At 39.5% G+C, this 7,509-nt stretch overlaps 1 long non-coding RNA gene across 1 annotated transcript; it reads right to left on the bottom strand.

Moving 5' to 3' along the window:
* Positions 1-889: 889 nt before the first annotated feature.
* On the bottom strand, positions 890-7,167 carry LOC124681349. The gene is made up of 6 exons (XR_006995838.1): positions 6,881-7,167; positions 6,054-6,127; positions 5,588-5,791; positions 4,937-5,070; positions 2,146-2,320; positions 890-1,466 (listed from the first exon to the last, which is right to left on the bottom strand). It is a non-coding gene; the product is annotated as an uncharacterized LOC124681349 (long non-coding RNA).
* Between the last annotated feature and the right edge of the window lie 342 nt (positions 7,168-7,509).

Below are 7,509 nucleotides of genomic sequence, written 5' to 3' on the forward strand. Positions count from 1 at the left end.
ACTAGTTCTTGGGTCGTATTTTTGAAGCGCTTCTCAGATTGTTGCAAATGATATGGCGCTAGAAAGATAATAATTAGATGCAACTTTTTAATGTTCAATATTTTCCCAAATTCCTAACAGCTTTAAGATTAATTTTAGAAATACACAAAATCGAATATAACGCCGGCACGAGACATTTTAGAATTTGCTTGCTTAGTTTGATTAGGTGTGGCATGAAAGCACCTTGGAGTATTAGTAGAGTCATATCATTGTCAATTGCACGGGGCAGCAATCAATTTGGGTAACTAGAGGCCATGCACACAATTTTCATGCATATGATTTCCGCCCGGACAATCCTGACTAGTTGAACTACCCTGAATATGCGAGTGAACTTCTCGGACCGTGTTAGTGAACTTCCCATCGGAGTATAAATTCTTGATTTTGCATATAGTTTGTCGTAGTTTTCAAACTCTCGATCAAAATGATGCAAATGATACATCACTGGAAAGATATGAAAGAACTGCAAATTTTCATTTAGAACATTTTCCCAATTTTTTCATGGTTTAGGAGCGGTTTAAAATATACTAACGTATGCAATTCAAACTTCTCTGTTTTCGCTCTTTTTCCCTTAGTGGACTTCAATGTTTTGTATATCTAACCGCGGAAGCTTAAGGATTGAAATACTGGTGCATGGTTTTTTTAAATATATAGTGTATGGTTTTGTAGTTTTAGAAACCAAACTTCATTTATTTTTTAATATTTAGGAAAAAAATACAAGTGCTTACATTGTATATTTTTAGATGAAGCAGGTGGTCCCAGCATGCAGTACAAAGTCGTGGACTAAAGTTAACAAGTTCACATACATACATACTAAACTTCCACACATATATAAAGTGAGCTTCCCGAAACAAATTCAACAAAAATCTTAATAATAAGGGAACCTCACGTACATACAAACCGAACTTCCTAACAAATAAATAGGAATTTCACATAATAATTCTTTGAAACAAATAGCTAGAAGCATCACAGAAAAAAATTAGTAGACACAGCAAACTTCCAAAACAAAAATAAGCTAACTTCATGTGGGGACAAGGTGAACCTTTTCTATTTGAAGTCAATGAACCGATCAATGCAAATATTGAATTAACATCAGGTGCTAGCTGTGCGCATATGAGATTGTCAGGCAGTTGTAAAAATCGAGTCTGCGGTGTGCTACATCATCGTTCGTACACTGCTGGGGGCCTGCTGCCGTGTAGTGAGACTGGACTCGAGTTTGTCTAGGGGCCGCCCATTGTGTAAGGCCAAGAGCTTGGGATGGCAGCCATGTTGTTGGTGAGGTGCTCGTATCAACCCGGAAGCATTGGTGCTAGTGGACGCCCACGCTTGGCTTTGTGAACTCCCGTGTGTGGAAGGCACGCTCAATGAGACAGGACCATGGCTTCAAAGGTACCACAAACGCCATCTTAAGTGAGCTCCAAGTGTTGTTCCTGTAACAAAATGTAGTGTACTTTGTATGAGTGCCATGATTATACTTGGATCAACATGGGAAGACTATGGTCAGGACCAGAAGAGACAGAAAATAAATACGAAAACCACAACGCGCTTCTACTTGCTATCACTAGGTACTCACTTCAATTATTTATCCTGTAATAATACCATGTGTAGATTCAGTCAAAGATCCCTTTTTCATAGTGAACTATGAGGAATAGAAGTGAACTTGCCTTTTTTATCTGTAAGACAAGCACACATGAAATGGACTCCCGCAAAATAAAAAAGAGTGAACTTGACATTTTGAACAAAGTGAACTGTAAGTATATATGGAGCGAAACCAACTTACAAATTAAAAAAAAGGAATTTCACAATAAGGTGAATTGGACAAACAAAACTTCCCAACAATTAAATGCGAACTTCGCGATGGGTTTAAACCAACTCGTTAACCAATGTAAATATTTTTACTACCTCACATGAAATACTGAACTTGGCGAGAGCAGAAGTAGACTTTCTACGCGGAATAATTATGAACCGAACTTTCTAACAAATAAATATGAACTTCCAAAAAAAAACAACCATTACTTGGTATTTTGAAATACACTCCCAAACAAATCAAGAATAGGGACCTCGAATGTAATCTTGACTGCAAGTATAAATTGTTCACTAGTTAATTACCTTAAGTGTAGTGTTGAAATCCCCGGAGAGTAATACCGGAGCACCATTCCACGTTATTTTGCCGAATGAACTTGGCGGTAATAAGCAAATGCACCAACTGCCTAAAATAAATTAACTGTACAGGTGACATTATCCTCTCTCGTTTTTTACAGGAACATGAACTTCCTCCTTCGACCTACAGGCATGTCCAAACTGAACTTCAGAAAAATAAAAGTGTGAACTCCATCAAAAAATAAAAGAGTGAACTCCAGATGAGAATAGAGCGAACAGCGCAAATATTCTAGCAGGAATATATAAAATGAAAATAGCAGTAGATATGAACTTGGCGAATTAAGAGAAGTTGGCTTCACAGATTAGGAGAAGTGAGCTTCACGGATTAGAAGAAGTGAGCTTCACGGATTATAAGAACTAGCAGGCATATATAAAATGAAAATAGCATTAGATGTGTCGCGAATTAAGAGAAGTGAGCTTCACAGATTAGGAGAAGTGAGCTTCACGGATTAGGAGAAGTGAGCTTCACGGATTATAAGAAGTGAGCTTCACAGATTATAAGAAGTGGCAGGAATATATAAAATGAAAATAGCAGTAGAAGTGAACTTCGCGAATTAAGAGAAGTGAGCTTCACAGATTAGGAGAAGTGAGCTAAGAGAAATCACCCAAGAAATTGTAATAATATCCGAAAAAGTTGTATATTGTGCTAGGTCATTATGCAGAATATCAAAACATGATGCTTTTTCATGATGCTTTTTTAGAATGGACTTGACTGGATAAAATGGGTGAACTCCCAACGAGGAAAAGGTGAACTTTCAAGAGAACTAACGTGAATTTCTTACCCATTTGTTTCTCGTAAAAATGAAATGAACTACCACAGGTTAAAATTTTAATTTTCCCAGGTGCAATTTTATACGCACCCTTAATGTGTTTTCATACTGTCAAGACTCAACACGATAAAACCATAACACTCAAAATGAACCTCGCTTGTATGTCATAGATAACGAAAAGATGCCAGTGAACTCTTATCTAAATTCACTTTCTATGAGCCGTCCCTTTTTATCTGAACTGAAGTTCTCGCTTCCTAATTTCACACACATATTGTGAGCTCCAGCTATAAGGGAATACACCACTAGAAATAATTCTAAAACTATCAGCAGTCCAGCGCCAAACCAGCAGTCGACAAAATTGAGCTTTCAAAAATAAAAACTTCTTGGAGATAGAAAAAATGAACTCATCAAATTGCTATTGTAAACTCCTCACGGATGAAGTACACTGTCCGACATAAAAAAGATGAATTTTTCAACCAAGACTAAATAAACTTTGATGCGTTATACAGAGAAAACTTATGTTTTATAGAGATAGAAAATGTGAAACTCTCCAGCGAATCAACATAAGAGTAGCGCTGGTCAACTTGTTAAGATGAATAAGTGAACTTCAAAAATTTATCAAGTGCACTGTTGATTGTCTACTTCAAAACGAAGTCAAAACGAACTTCTTTTGCAAGTCAAAACGAAGTATTTTAAAAATCACTTAGTGGAAAAAGATGAACTTCCTGGTAAAATGAATCTGAACTTTTAGATAGACAAAATGTGTACTGCCAATCAATGACAATGTGAACTCATGGAGAAAGAGAGGTGAACTCCCCTTGAAATGTGAATTTAATTTTCCTAACAAATCAAATCGAGCTTTGCTTATTTGATGCACTGAACTAGTATGTTTCGCAAAATCAACTTTCATTTTGTTTTTGATGCAACAGTTCAGCATAATCGATATGCTAAAAAAATAGCAGTTAAATATTAAAATCTCTGCGCTACCTAACAAGAAATATTGGATTCAATTGTTTTATACTTTTTAGTAAGCAACTAGACACTCCTACAAAACTAATATAGTTTGGTCACAGAATTATTCAACAAGCAAGTTTTCGATGAGAGCAACTCAGCGTATTTTGTTTTACCAAACTCCCATTCTCCCTGATCTTGTGAACTTTCACTGGAAATAGATGTGAACTTTGACTGCTCACGGAGGTTTCGAGCGGCCCAGCAAACAGAACTCACAAAATGCATTTTTTTTTATTTAAGCGAACTTTTAAAAATTGAGGTCAAACACTATCCTGGCAGTTTACAACTTAATATGCCACACTCACCGTACAATAGTTACACATCTGGTATAAAATGTGTAAAGTTCCTGCAACTATTCATTTGTTTTTAGATGAAAATGAAATTAACTTCCATGAGTTACAAAGAGAACTTTCCATGTGTTCAAAGTGAACTGGCTGAAAATAAGGTAATCTTTCAGCAAGATGAGGTGAACTACTGACTAATTCAAAGTGAACTTTCCAGGGCGTTCAAATAAACTTCCGGTATTCAAAGCAATGACTAGCGTGCACACACTAAATAAAGAGGATAAAAGGAATAGCACCAATGTGACTATGTGAGCACAGTCATGTAGTACTAAATTCTTTTTTTCATGTTATGTGATATGTGAGCCAAGCGAACTTCGTGTCACAAATAAGTTTACTTCCCAAACATAAATTTTTGATTTTCATGCATTCTTGCAATAAACCTGCTATCCGCACACACACCACATAGAACTGCTGCAGAACCAAACTATGAACTTCCCGCAGAAAGGGGATGGTACATGGACTATTGGACGCAAATGATAAGATGTAGTAGAGTTAATGGTTTCATTTATATTGTCTCATCCAGTATGCAATTATATTATATCATTTAGTAGACACCTAATTTTGTTGAGCTGTAAGAGAGTTTGTGTAAAGAGATAAACTTAGAGATGCAATTACCTTACAAAAAGGAGGTGACCTCTGCGCCAAGGCTTCCTAGTTTTCTTTACACATAATCAAGAAGTTTACTTCTCCCAATGCATAACAACGAACTTAGGAAATAGTGAATATAAAGGAATTATCCATCCCATTGCCTGCAATATTAGAAATGAACTTCACCAATAGTCCATCTAGAATGAATAATCTAAACTTAAATATTAGGAGAAGTGAACTTCATGAATAATCCATCTAGAATGAATAATCTAAACTTAAATATTAGGAGAAGTAAACTTTCACGAATTGGAGAAGTGAGCTACACGTATTTGCAAAAGTGAACTCCACAGATTAAAAATGTGAATTAACAAGTTAACATCAGGCTATCTAATGAATCTAACTTCCAGGAAATACAGAAGTTAACCTTGCTCCATGAAAAAGTGAATTTTGTTCTTTTTCTAGCAACCATGCATCTACACGTACATACAGGACATAAACATTTTTTCATACAGAGTAACTACTGGAGCTTTCAAGAGTGAACTACTAAAGCTAGCCATGTATGTATCATCCATTCATATGCATTTTTCCTTGCTGGTACATCCATATCGACATGCAAAAAAAGGCAGGGAATCCAATATTAATGCCAACAGGTATAGCATAAATCAGATTCAATGTTACCCTCTGCTTTGACAACACCAAGTATGCACCGTCACATAGTTCCTGCGTAATAACTAGTCTGCGAATGAACCAAACTGTGTGGAGGTGAACTTCCAGGATGCTCACAGTGAATTTCCCAACCGAGCACAGTGGTTACCGGAGGGAGGCGCTGGCGAACTGGGACGCTCAAGCATTGCAGCTAGCAGACCATAATCCAAGCACAATCTGAACATTGAACTACATGTTAGTGAACTTCCCAAGACTAAAGGCAGACATCACCGCTACTTATTCCATGGTGGCAGCTTTGAAGGCTTCTCTTATTTTCCATCAAATCTTAAACGTCCATGAACTTCTCAAATTTAACAAGTGTATATTATATGGACTTTTCTTACAACTTTTACAAGAAAGGTGGACTTGTTGGGTTCATGAGAAGGCTTCTCTTAGTTCGCAGGACAGTGAGAATTATGCATCAGAAAGAGGCGCTTACGACGAAGAGGAGGCCGCAATGGAGGGGAAGCTGCAGCCGTAACGAGCTGAACCCGTGTTCCTCAGGCATGACACCTATGCCACAGAAAAATTTGAGCATTAGTTAGCATAGCATCCAACATAGGAGAGGGGGGAATGGATTCTGACAATGTAACTAACACTAGGATAGATTCCAAACAAAAGTGGAAAGTAACAGCGCGCTACAGCAAGATATACTGAGAGGAGATATGTGACAGACAAACGAATCTGCAACTTAAACAGAGCAGCTGGTATGGTACCCGTGGCTAAATTCGGTGGAATCGATGCTGGGCAGCAGCATGGGAACCTAACTCGTACACATGGTTTAAACCCAAACCAATCTGAGCAGGTTGTATGGAAGGTCGGAACTGCCCAGATGGCTGAATTCGCCGGCAGTTGTGAGCGAATTACGACGGGAACGAAATCTTAAGCAAGAAAATCAAGTGAAAACAAGCATCTTTCTCTTAAATGATAATACCTGCCAGGTTGCATTGACAGTTTCTGCAATTTGTTCCCCACAATACTTTGCAAACAAAAACAAGCCAGTTAATTACTAGCATATGAATCTAAAACCGTAGACATACTTTACATGCTTCATAGGCAATGCAGATAAGTGCACATGTATCACTACGTTATAACATCAAGCAATCAGAACTTCAAGTGCCGTACGTGAGCTACTATATTAACATTATTTGAGCACACAGGTATTGCTCATCTGTTTTCGATCCATCCCATCAGAACCAAGAGCTAGCTAGTAAGATAACTTAGCTGAACAAACAGTTGGTGGAGATTCAGAACAAGAAAACGTACCAACCCATATGCAGTTCAGAAGCACCCTCGTACAGGTTCAGTACCTGCGTCAGCTGCATTCTTGTGCATCAGCACGCATCATGCCGGGAGCAGCAGTGGTCCACTCAGGTTCCAGCGGTGGTACAGGTTCCGGCCATGGAGTTCAAAGTGGCGGCCATGGCGTCCTCCTTGACGGGTCAGAAAATGGGAGAAGGAGGGATGGCGAAGGGGGTGGCTAGCCGGGGAAGAGATCTCGCCAGAAGGGGTGGTACGCGGCGTGGCCGACCAAGGCAGGGGCCATGCGCTAGGTGGTTGGCCGTGGTAGGGAGCTGGCCGGCAAGGGGCGACGCGCGGGGTTGCCAATCGATCCAGATTGGGGCTGGAACCGGCAGCAAGGATGGTGGGGAACCTGCGGCTGGTAGAGGCGTGGGGCTGCGGTGGAGTTGGGCCGCCGACGGGGAAGAAGGCGATGCGGGAGATGGGATCGGGCGGCGCGATGCCCCAACCGGAAGAAGGTGGGGAAATTTTGGGGCAGGCGTGCGCGAGGAGGGGTTGAGAGAGCTTGTCGTGGGTGGGCGGGGGTTGGTTCAGTGTCGGGTCCGGTGGGTTTTTTCGGGTTCATTGCTGGGGGTTCGAGAATAGCTATTCTA

The sequence above is a fragment of the Lolium rigidum genome, unplaced genomic scaffold (genome assembly GCF_022539505.1).
Source record: "Lolium rigidum isolate FL_2022 unplaced genomic scaffold, APGP_CSIRO_Lrig_0.1 contig_39925_1, whole genome shotgun sequence".
In the NCBI taxonomy this organism is placed as follows: domain Eukaryota; kingdom Viridiplantae; phylum Streptophyta; class Magnoliopsida; order Poales; family Poaceae; genus Lolium; species Lolium rigidum.